At 45.8% G+C, this 11,360-nt stretch overlaps 1 long non-coding RNA gene across 2 annotated transcripts; it reads right to left on the bottom strand.

Annotated features, from left to right (window-relative positions):
- Nucleotides 1-1,107: 1,107 nt before the first annotated feature.
- LOC123040097 (uncharacterized) lies at nt 1,108-9,707 on the bottom strand. 2 transcript variants are annotated; one of them, XR_006418051.1, is made up of 7 exons: nt 9,439-9,707; nt 6,798-6,866; nt 6,643-6,691; nt 4,441-6,554; nt 1,977-2,080; nt 1,796-1,881; nt 1,108-1,704 (listed from the first exon to the last, which is right to left on the bottom strand). It is a non-coding gene; the product is annotated as an uncharacterized lncRNA (long non-coding RNA). The 2 variants fall into 2 exon arrangements; XR_006418049.1 differs by having other exon boundaries at nt 1,108-1,881.
- Between the last annotated feature and the right edge of the window lie 1,653 nt (nt 9,708-11,360).

The raw sequence follows: 11,360 nt of genomic DNA, 5'->3' as shown, positions 1-11,360 counted from the left end.
CCGTTTGCGATGAGCATTCATGTACTTTGCCTACGTCTAATGGGTGGCCTTGAATTCCCCGCGTGATTATCTGGATCTTGTGATCGACTTCCCTCTGAGAAACTCCGTATGATAGGCCTAATCAATCAAAGTACGTGGGATGGGCAATTAGGGGACTAGGGCATGTGCAGCCGAAAGGAGATGTGATGAGATCTTAATACCTTGAATTTGAATTATAGTCGGCTTGCCACCGTCGACCTACCGTTGTGGAGTCTCGGGTGTTAACCAATTGATGACCAATAGGAGAGACCAGTTAGCAGAGTCAAGGAAGCGAACAAGGGCGGAAGATCATACGGCTGCCGTGTACGCATACAGATGCAGCAGTTCATATGGTACTCAATTATGGCTCATATTAACTACTCCCTCCATTTTTATATACAAGGCCACTATCTCATATTACAGGTATCTAGGTAGAATTTAATGTGAGCTTTGCCATCCAACTCTTCTTTTCGCTTACCGTGAACATTAACACCCCGCATGCAATCCATCGGGCGGCGAACAGCAAGCAAACTCCCTCACTCCCCTCGCTCCGCCCGCGAAGAGCAATTTTTAATCCCGCGCACAGCTCTCTCTCTCCCGCCGCTTTCACTCGTTGCATGCAGCCATGCAGAGCATGCATTGGACGTCCGAAAAACGGGCTGCAAACAAAGCTGCGGCCGCCGCTTGCAGCCCAGCCGTCGACACCGCTTGAAACGTAGCCGCCGTCGCCTGCAGCTTCCTGTCCGTCGCCGCTTGAAACAGAGCCGCCGTGGCCTACAGCCCAGCGTCCGCTGCTGCTTGAAACCGAGCGGCAGCCTGCGTGCGACTTGCTGCCATCGCCACCTATTGCCCAGCCTCGGCTGCCACTGCCTCCACTGGCCATAGGAGAAGAGAAGAAGATGGAATGGACGAGGAAGGAAGAAGGAGAAGAGCGGACGCAAGCAATGAATAGGAGATGAGCGGACGTCTACCAGAAAGTAGCTAGCGTCATTATCACAGCATGCATGCACGCATTAAACTGGTTTACTTATACGAGGAAGGATCATTAATTCTTACCTCGTTTTGTGTTGGCCTTGTATAGATGCAATATGTATTTTTAATAGTGGCCTTGTATACAAAAATGGAGGGAGTATCATACATAATTTACACTTACACCGTACATCTGATTGACAAAACACTGTTGCTCATGTTGTCTTGTACCTAATTAACACTTATTATACAGAAGCAAAACAAGCACTCAAGAGGCAGATGGAAAGTGCCCGGTATGAGCAACATAAACAAGGTATATTACAAAGACTACGTGACAAACGGTGTCGAGCCAAATCTACAGTAGTCCTTACAACTGGAGAACAAAAACAATCTGACACAGGTGATGCCAGCTGCATGAAACACTGCATATCCAATCTTTGATTTCCTGATTGACAGTCACTCAATTTCTATAGCTGATAAAGATTGTGATTGGCTACAGAGCATCTACAAGTAAGGTCAGGTGGAAGTGTGTTCTTAGAGAATGCATGCATCTATAAGATGATAAAGATCGGTTGCTATCCATCCTCAGATGACACGAATGCCACACTTGTGATGCTTATACTTTTTCATTTGTTGGTACAACAGCTAGAAGGACTGGATGATTTATTCAAATATGCATCCGAGCACATGGAATTAAAATCCGATAAGTGGACTGATCTAAATGTTACAACATGAGAAAGAGAAGAATATATTAAGAGCAGTCTTCAGACAGATGGGTACGCCTCCTAATATAAATCAGAGCTTTTACCTTATTGGATGTCAATGCAATTGACACAAAATCTCTCATGTGATCTGGCCTAAATAATGGAGCTCAAGGCGATACATTTCATTGGGCTACATATAGTAGTATAGAAAATGTGTTACAATTTCTGGATTTGAACAACGAATATGTTACTACACACATGGAAAGAATCAGATAGATAGCATACCTGAATGTGTTTCACTAACAATCTTCCACTACTCTATATATCATCCATGCCAACATAGAGAAAGAGAAACATCTCACAAATGAATGACAATGTGGCGAAGGCGCCTGTTGTGCATACAATGGCATAAGCATCAGCAATGTTTAGATGTCAAATGATGGTGTCACATGTATTTCTGATACAAATAGTGTAGATACCAACTTAGTTGTGACCCTGGAACTCTCTGTTACTTAGTGCCAGTAATAATGCGACATTACAACGTGAGAATACCACACTAATCAAGCAACAGCCACAAAAAGCAACAACTCAACATCAATCATAGATAGCTGATAGTGACAAATTAAGCCACCCAGAATTCAAATCCACAAATCAATCAGCTTTGCCACAGCATGGTTGCCTCAAAAATGTCACCAAACTAAATCCACACTGATAACCATAGGTGCATTAACAACATCTAAACGAACGCATACCTTCAGCAACCGAGCATGCACGCGAGCTGCGAACTCCTTCCCGGAGCAACTGTGTGAGCCAAACACGGGGGGCGATGATTACAACGGGCACGTCAATGCACTGGATCTCCGTCCAATTCGAGATGCCTCCTCCCGCATCGTGTCCAGCAGCTCACATCTCGATCTGCTCTGGGGCAGTAGGATGGCGGCAGCAGAGTCGATGTAGGGAAGATTGGCGGGGTTGGCTGTGAGGCAAGGCCGCGGTGGTGACAGGAGCTGGCGGAGTTAGGCCGTCGTGGGGATAAGGGCCGGCGGGGCGAGGCCGTCGTGGGGATAAGGAGGGATAGGACGAGAAGGGGCGAGGCCGTGGTGGTGGTGTGGGTTGGGGGGGGGGGAGGGGGGCGACATCGTGGCGGGAGAGGCGGCGGTGTGCAGCAGAGCAGGCGGCTGGCGGAGAAAGCAAAGTGGTGGGTGCCTGTGTCTCTCACCGCACACACACCACTGGATAAATCAAGTGCTAGGTGTTTCAGATCGGGATACATCCATTTTGCACAAGGAAAAAAAATGGGGATACATCCTGTTGTGAGAAAGGGACTGGTAGCCCTTTAGGTCATTTGATTTATATTAGCGGCAAACGTTATTCAATTCTTTTTTTATCGAGCGTCTCCGGTATGACTCTGTGGTTCAGTCATCATCATGTTATAATATTAATATTTTTCTAATATTCTTGTTATTAAGCATATCAAAATTTCTTTATCATCTAGGTCATCTTGTGGTCTCTGCATGTTAAATTACATGGAGTACTTCACAGGAGATAGTTTGTCCGACACTCCCGAACAGGTATATTTTGCATGGTATCATGATACTGATTATTTTGTGTTGTATCATTATTTGAAAACTAAGTCTTATTATTACTACTTCACTTTAGGTTCATATGACAGATTTTAGAACAAAATTAGTTGTGATTTTAGTCAACTCGGAATTCAATGATGACGATATAAGAAACCAAGACTTGGATGATGATGAAACCAACACGGATCCCCCGATTGTATGATTGTCGAAAGACCTCCTAACAAACCCAAAGCATCCAACTCCTCGTCAGAAGTTGAGCTCATGTCGCAAGCATTTATCCTTTCGCCGTTTGTCACTCCAACAAACAACGGCTTAATAGATGAACTTTGCTTGATAATGTTGCTTAGTTGTTATTTTTACATATTTTGTAATAATTAACAATTACAATATATTTATGTGATCGTTAATTTTATGTGAAGACATGTGTATTGGTCGTGTATTACATTTGTGAGTTTTTACGTATTTTGGTTTTGGAATTTTAGGATCACAACATTTCAACAATGGAAGTCTTTCACCGGTCAAACAAGACCTATGACTTGATCTAAAATAAATTACTATATTGAAATCATTGGGCGCGACACGCATTTAAATGTTCGGGTAAAAACACAAGACATAGTTAATGTTTTTATTGTAATTTATTAGAATACGTGCGTTGCACGTGCACGCTTACTAGTAGGAATAAGGGTCACGAACAGTCTTGTCACGGTGCCAATTCACTTGCGGGCTTTTGGGCTTTGCATTCAGCGTTGGAATTTAAGTTGATGGGGTCAGCCCTTATTTTTTATTGGGTTCAAAGCATATGCGTATCTATATACTATACGTGGCCAGACAAATTCATTGGGTTCATCTGAACCCAATGCCAATACACTGGCTCCGCCCCTGTTCTTACCAACAGTAATAATAAACTTATAACATGGAATTTATGTGTTAAAGAATTTAAATCGATAATAAAGCTTCACTGTGCTACTTAAGTCCAATATATTATTAATCTTATTATGTTTCCTGGGAGCCACACCAATCATCCATGGCAGGTTAGGCAAGCGAGCTTAACTAACCTATCGCAACGGCCGCATTGCACAATTTTCCGCTTGTTCTAATACAAAACCAACCCCACCAACATATGCACAAGAAATAACAGTATAATAAAGTCAATAAACACGACTTACCGAAACAAACTATCTGTCGTCATCAGAAGAGTTTGCATTGCAAGATGCGACCTCAACATGCTTAGGTCCATAACATACCTGCAATTAAGCAGCAAACTTTTAAGTCTAATCAGATTATGCTTGAACTAAGCAGAATCAGCGGTTGCAAGTCATGTAAACATATAAAATCAGTAGTACTGGGACTGTTCTGATCTGAAATACAAGTACATATGTGTGTGTATACATGGTCAACATCTAAGCAGTAGCAACATATTAGATGAGTTAAATAAGAACTCAATGGTGCTTTTCGAAAATGACGTTTTTTATAGGTATTGGCCCGATATCAATACACGTATCCATGCAACTTAGATGAAAATACGGATAACATGAATCATAGGCCCTTGTTGTACCTAATCTTAGCAAAACTAATTACAAGATTACATTGGGATGCCAAAGGGTGATGGCACCACCACCTCAGCCATACCAGTATCGTATGCTCTATTGCAAAAGAAGCCAGGATAAGAGGGTTAAAACTCCAGACATCAAAGCTGCAGTGGATGCCCTGTTTATAAGCACATCTTACTCAAGCAAAGGCAAACAGATGTCAAAGATACAGTACTGTTGCATGATGCACTATGTTTACAGGTACAGCCTACAGGCATAAGTAACACAATAAACATTGATCTTACCTAGGCATGTTAAGACAAATACTACGACACACAAGGAGAGAGTGCCCTCCCCATTTGAGTAATAATTAAAAACAACCGAATTCATAAGGAATGTGACATTAGTGTGCCTAATCTCGTCCACTCCTCCATTCGTCCTCAAACCTCTACTTTCCTCCCAATCCTCTACTGATGTGCAAGTCCAGATTTCCTCATGTGCAGTAGTACTGGTCATTATGCAGTACATAAGAAATTTTTACAGTGTCGTGCAATGAGCAGGTGCAGTGTGCTCATTGAATTGAATACCAGAAGCTTACGCAAAACTTAACCAGGGATTCAGCTAAGTATGATATTGGCATAACTATCCTCTGGTTTGAGCTCGTACAGCAAGCCACACAGTGAAACAAGAGTTGTACAGCTAACGGAGCTTATACGAGACCTATTTGAGATGGGGTTTTAGAATCAACATCATGCACACACACAAAAAAACTATGTTTAGTTTTGCAAGAGATATAGGAAATAGCCATTTATCACAGTTTGCATATTTGAAATTTTGGCACGCCTGGGGTCTGTGCTGTGTTATTATGGCTTGTGTGATCTAGCTAGAGGGCATATGACGAAAAAGAAAGAACGAAAGAAAACAAGTATATGCCGAAACAGTCGTAGTGTTGTACAAGTGGCAAACTCTTACTAAGAGTGCAGAACTCATGCAAGAACAGGACCTGCAAACACCAGAAACACTATTAGCATTGTCAGACGCGGAGCATTAAGTACTTCCAACTCCACATTCCAGTAACTGCAACAACTATATGCATGTAAAAGCAACTATCATCTGGATCATCTCAACCTGAAAACAGAACAGAACGCAAATTTTGTAGTTCCTAAAAATGGCATTGAGCTGAGCCCCAGACCACATATTAAACCACACTTTACAGTGGCATCTATTTGAATTCCTCTAAATACTACGCAGGACACAGAAACTGCAACATCCTGCAGAAAATGAATTAGTCTAGATGACTATCAAATTTAACAAGCGCCAAGCTCCCACTGTTGAGAAAAATCACCAAAACAATAACAGATTATGGTCCTTCATAATCACGTGCACCACTATATATGATATTCTTCTAACTCACGGGGAAAACCGTATCAATCAGCTACATTTTACAGTACCCAAACTAAATTCCTTTGTAGCAATGACACAATGCGAAGGAATTGATAATAATGTCTATCAATAAACAGATCTGATAATGAAAAGGATACTTCATGTGATGAAGCCATAAGCTCGTATAACAATAAACAGATATGATAATGAAAAAGATACTTCATGTGATGAAGCCATAAACTCGTATAAGAAAAGATAAGAGAATGTCTCACCAATTCTCTTTTTGATTCCATAGAAATATTTGGTGATCCCATCCTAGAGAATAATTCTTGGATAAAGCAAGCATCATCCTTCAGTAAGGAAATAACCTACAGAGAGATTATTCACTTATATGTAACAAAGAATAAAGAAACTGATGAGGACGCGTCAACATTAGGTGAAGGCTGAAATACTAACAGCAGCATTGTTCGTATGTATCATCTAATATTCGGGGTAATATAACATCCTGCAGATACCAAAATGAGCACAATTTTAAAACATGCAAAGTAAAGCAGTATCAAGTTTCCACAAAATTCCATCATGTAACAAATCAAGTGAGAACTGTGACTGACCTTTAGATAGCCTATTATGTATGTTTGATGTATCCTCGAAACCACAGAAATATTTTTAATAGGTATGGCCTGTAGAAGGAACAAGCTTATGTTAGAACTAATCTTGTTATTAGTGCGTACGATTAGATATGTTTATATCATGCTTGTAGTTGAGCTGCGGCTATGTGTGCACGTCAGGTTGTGTTCACGTGCAGAAGGCAAAGCTAATTATGCATGGTAGTTAGATGCATGCGTTAAAGCTCCGCGAGTCCGATGGCCGAGTTGCGTGCAGGTGGAGATGGAGCAAGAATCGGATGCATTACTTGTGGCATGCGCCAATTCAGCTAGAGGCCTGCAGAAACTTGGAAGCGACTTAAGCCGGGACGTATGTTTTGTTAGTCAGTTGAGTAATAACCGGACCAAGCCAATGTGTGTGGCAGGCCGTTGTGTGTGCATGCATGGCAGAAGTGGTGCGTGTGTGTGCATGCAGCTAGCAGCTAGGTAGTTAGTTAGTGGGTCAAAGTAGTGGCGTGAGTTTAGATGGCATGGGTTCTTGCCGTGTGTATAAATAATCATTTCAGTCAATGAGTAAAGAATGAGGGCTGGGAGAAAAGATGTAGCCATTGCATGGTCACCAGGGAAGTCCTCTCGGCAAAGCCATTGAGATCCTTTTCTCTAGTGTGTGTGTGCGTTGTGTGTGTGTGTGTTCCTCCGTGTATGTGTGTTCTGGTGCTCTTGACAGAAGAGAGAGTTGTGAGAGACAAAGAGAGGTAGAAGAAGAGCGGCGCCCGAGAGGCGGCGCCAACAATTGGCATCAGAGCCTTGTTGATCCGAGGCGATGGCGGCGGCGCGGCGGACTCCATGTAAGGGGGACGTTGGCGGCGCAAGGTGGACGCCGTTGGCAGCATGATGCTGCTACCCGCGGGTGCGTGTCTCCATCATCATCGAGCTGCGTCATGAGTGATGGAGAGAAGTGTGCTGCCCGGTAAGTTGCGGCACCGGCGGCAAGGAGGTGATAACCATGGAGCGGAGGCCATTGCCATGAGGTGGTCCATGTCCGAGTCGGCGATAAGGTGCGTCATCGTCAGCAACATGGAGGCGAGTCACCGACGAGTTGCGGCATCGGTGGAGAACATAGAGGCGAGTCACCGGCAAGTTGCGGCACCGGTGGCAAACATGCGGCAACGAGCGTGCCACGGCAGTGCGCTTGTGGTGAAGGCGCAGGAGGTGTGGCTCTCATCGAGGCCAACGATGACGACAACAATCGGCGTGACAAGATGGCATTGGTGGCTGTCTGCGTGTTGCATCGACGACGTCAACAATCAGTGGCTTCAAGAGAGAAATAAGTTAACAAGATTAGGAAGGTGAATGTTAGAACTAATCTTGTTATTAGTGCGTACGATTAGATATGTTTATATCATGCTTGTAGTTGAGCTGTGGCTATGTGTGCACGTCAGGTTGTGTTCACGTGCAGAAGGCAAAGCTAATTATGCATGGTAGTTAGATGCATGCGTTAAAGCTCCGCGAGTCCGATGGCCGAGTTGCATGCAGGTAGAGATGGAGCAAGAATCGGATGCATTACTTGTGGCATGCGCCAATTCAGCTAGAGGCCTGCAGAAACTTGGAAGCGACTTAAGCCGGGACGTATGTTTTGTTAGTCAGTTGAGTAATAACCGGACCAAGCCAATGTGTGTGGCTGGCCGTTGTGTGTGCATGCATGGCAGAAGTGGTGCGTGTGTGTGCATGCAGCTAGCAGCTAGGTAGTTAGTTAGTGGGTCAAAGTAGTGGCGTGAGTTTAGATGGCATGGGTTCTTGCCGTGTGTATAAATAATCATTTCAGTCAATGAGTAAAGAATGAGGGCTGGGAGAAAAGATGTAGCCATTGTATGGTCACCAGGGAAGTCCTCTCGGCAAAGCCATTGAGATCCTTTTCTCTAGTGTGTGTATGTGCGTTGTGTGTGTGTGTTCCTCCGTGTATGTGTGTTCTGGTGCTCTTGACAGAAGAGAGAGTTGTGAGAGACAAAGAGAGGTAGAAGAAGAGCGGCGCCCGAGAGGCGGCGCCAACAGCTTATACTAAATATTTATTAATTCAGGATAGTTAAGGAGAATAAAGATCAGCACACCTCTTTGAAAACTACATGATCCTTCAGAAAAATACGATGTTTTTGCACTTTAGCAACCTCTGGATCATCGTACCAGTTATAATTCACTAAAATTAGTAGAAAAAAAATGAAGCAACCTCACAGGCTAAATATCATGTGGAGATCATCTAAATTCTTTAAATCCCCACACATTCTAAAAACGTCCAGCTGCTTGGGGAGGAAAATCACGCTGAAACAATGCCAATCAAGGACTAGAGAAGCAATGATAAGAACATGCCATAATCTATATGACCACTAGATGCTCATATTTAGGGGAGACCATAGACAAATCAGTTGTTCCTGTGTAACTGCACAGCGTGCGTGAATGTAACTTAGTGAGGTATGCTTAACATGAGAGAATAAGACAAGCTTATTCTGTATACAACCTGACGGTTGTGGTACTCGCAGGTGTAAATTTAGGGTGTCCAAACCCCACTAAGAACAAAGGAGGTTTCTTTCAAGACCACAAGAAATCGGGGCGGGGGAGGGGGGGGGGGGGGGGGGGGGGGGGCGAGCTCTACCTGAAGGAAATGGCACCACAAATTCCGACGAACAACAGGAAGGCCGGCAATGAGAGGCCCCCGCCGACGGTGAGGAAGAGCCAGAGGCCACTGATGACGCCACTCCCTCCGGCTCGCAGGTTGGCGCCGTAGACCGTTCCTCTCCTCGCCCTCGCCACCAGCACGCTCCGGGCGACCGCTGCTGGACCTGGTGCTGGAGCTCCCCGTGGCCACGATAGGGGTGCCTTCCCGATGCCCCCAAGCGCAAAGAGAGAGAGGGGGGGGGGGGGGGGGGGGGGGGGGATGGGGTGGCGACTGCCGGCTGGTGTGCGACGGTGGATGCACGGTCTTCGCCGACGACGCCGCGGCGCATGAGCGGGTGTGAGGGCGGCGGCGGCCGCGCCGCCGCCGTTGCGCGGTGGTAGGGACGCGGTCGTATCAAGGATGAAGCGTGAAGCCTACCAAGTAGGAGTACTATTGCCAAGTGTGTATGTCAGGCTCTGAACAAGTGTGAATGAAGCTGTAACACTAATCTCTTTTTCTCGAAAGGAGTGAGAACATTTACCCCCCGCAAAAAAAGTTACAGCCGGACGCCCCCAACCATCCACCTGGTCACTGACGGGTAACGATTTTTCGACCTAAGCAGACGCTTCAAACGAGACTCAAACGTTCGGGCTGATCGACACCTCTTATATCCAGCTCAAATATTAGACAAATATGAGGCGTCCGGGCACGCCTGCCACGCCGGACCCGGCTCACATAGGCGTACCCGACCCCATATATATTTGTCCCCATCCGCTTGCCGGAACAAACCATAGCCATTCCACTTCTCTCCGCCACCGAGCTCATCTCCGGCGGTTCCGGGCCTTCTTTGCCATGGCAGGCAGCGGATCGGATTCCAACCAGTCTGGATCCATTGACTGGGGTGTCGTTCCGTGCGGGTTGAAGGAGGCAATGGCAATCCGCATTGCACTCCGCCGCTCCCGGGAGGACAAGCCCGGTCGACGGACGGATCTGTCCGCCGTGACTCCACAACTTCGGCTCATCGGGCGCTCGGGCCCTCCGAGGCTGGATCCTCGCGGTCCTGGCAGCCGAAATCCCTCTCCTTCCCCATCACCGGTCAGACAAACTATGAGTCCCACCGGGACCAGGCGGCCTGCCGTAGGAAGGAGAGGATAATGGTCGCTGAGGCTGCTATCGCGCTGGAAATGGCGGCGGCTGATGCGGCGGCGCGGACGGACGCAGAGGAGGAAGCCACCTGCGCCTGCATTGTGAAGAAACGACGGCGGGGGAACACGCGTGCCCTCACCTGAGAGCATAATCGGGCGGTCCGTGGCATGGTCGGACTGCCACCGAAGGAGGAGAAGACGGGCAGTGACGGCGAGGACAACTCCGGCAACGAGTAGATTCGGCTCGATCCGTACTGCGTCTTCGACCGGTACTTCCTCGAGAAGGATGGCAAGCGGGCAAGGGCAGCCGTGGATGAACTCCATCATAGCCAAACATGCCAAATTTTGGTAGTCCGATGGCATGTTTAGTGTAGTGTGATGGAGTATCTGGACGATACGTGTGCATCGATGTAGTTGTATGGTTTTGTATAGATTTGAGATATGATAATAGACGTGTCCGAATGTGGATACAATATTTGAGAGGTGCCCGACGCGTTTGCGGGCGTTTAAGGGGTCGGATTTACTGAGTCCAGTTATAGATGCTCTAAAATCCTGTTCATCATGGTCACTTTGGTCAATTTATTCAAAGAATCACACGTTACGGTAATTATACTTTGCTCGAGGGGACCCATCACTAGCTAGTATATTTTTCGGTCATATTTTGTAGTACGTATGTCGGCTTGCTTTTTGTCCGTTTCACGTAGGAGATACGATGTTAGTATGCCATTTCATGGTTTTTTTTTCATAATTGCGCCATTACTTTGCCCCCTTCGT

This window comes from Triticum aestivum, chromosome 1A (genome assembly GCF_018294505.1).
Source record: "Triticum aestivum cultivar Chinese Spring chromosome 1A, IWGSC CS RefSeq v2.1, whole genome shotgun sequence".
In the NCBI taxonomy this organism is placed as follows: Eukaryota; Viridiplantae; Streptophyta; class Magnoliopsida; order Poales; family Poaceae; genus Triticum; species Triticum aestivum.
This window is presented reverse-complemented; position numbering and strand designations above follow the sequence as displayed.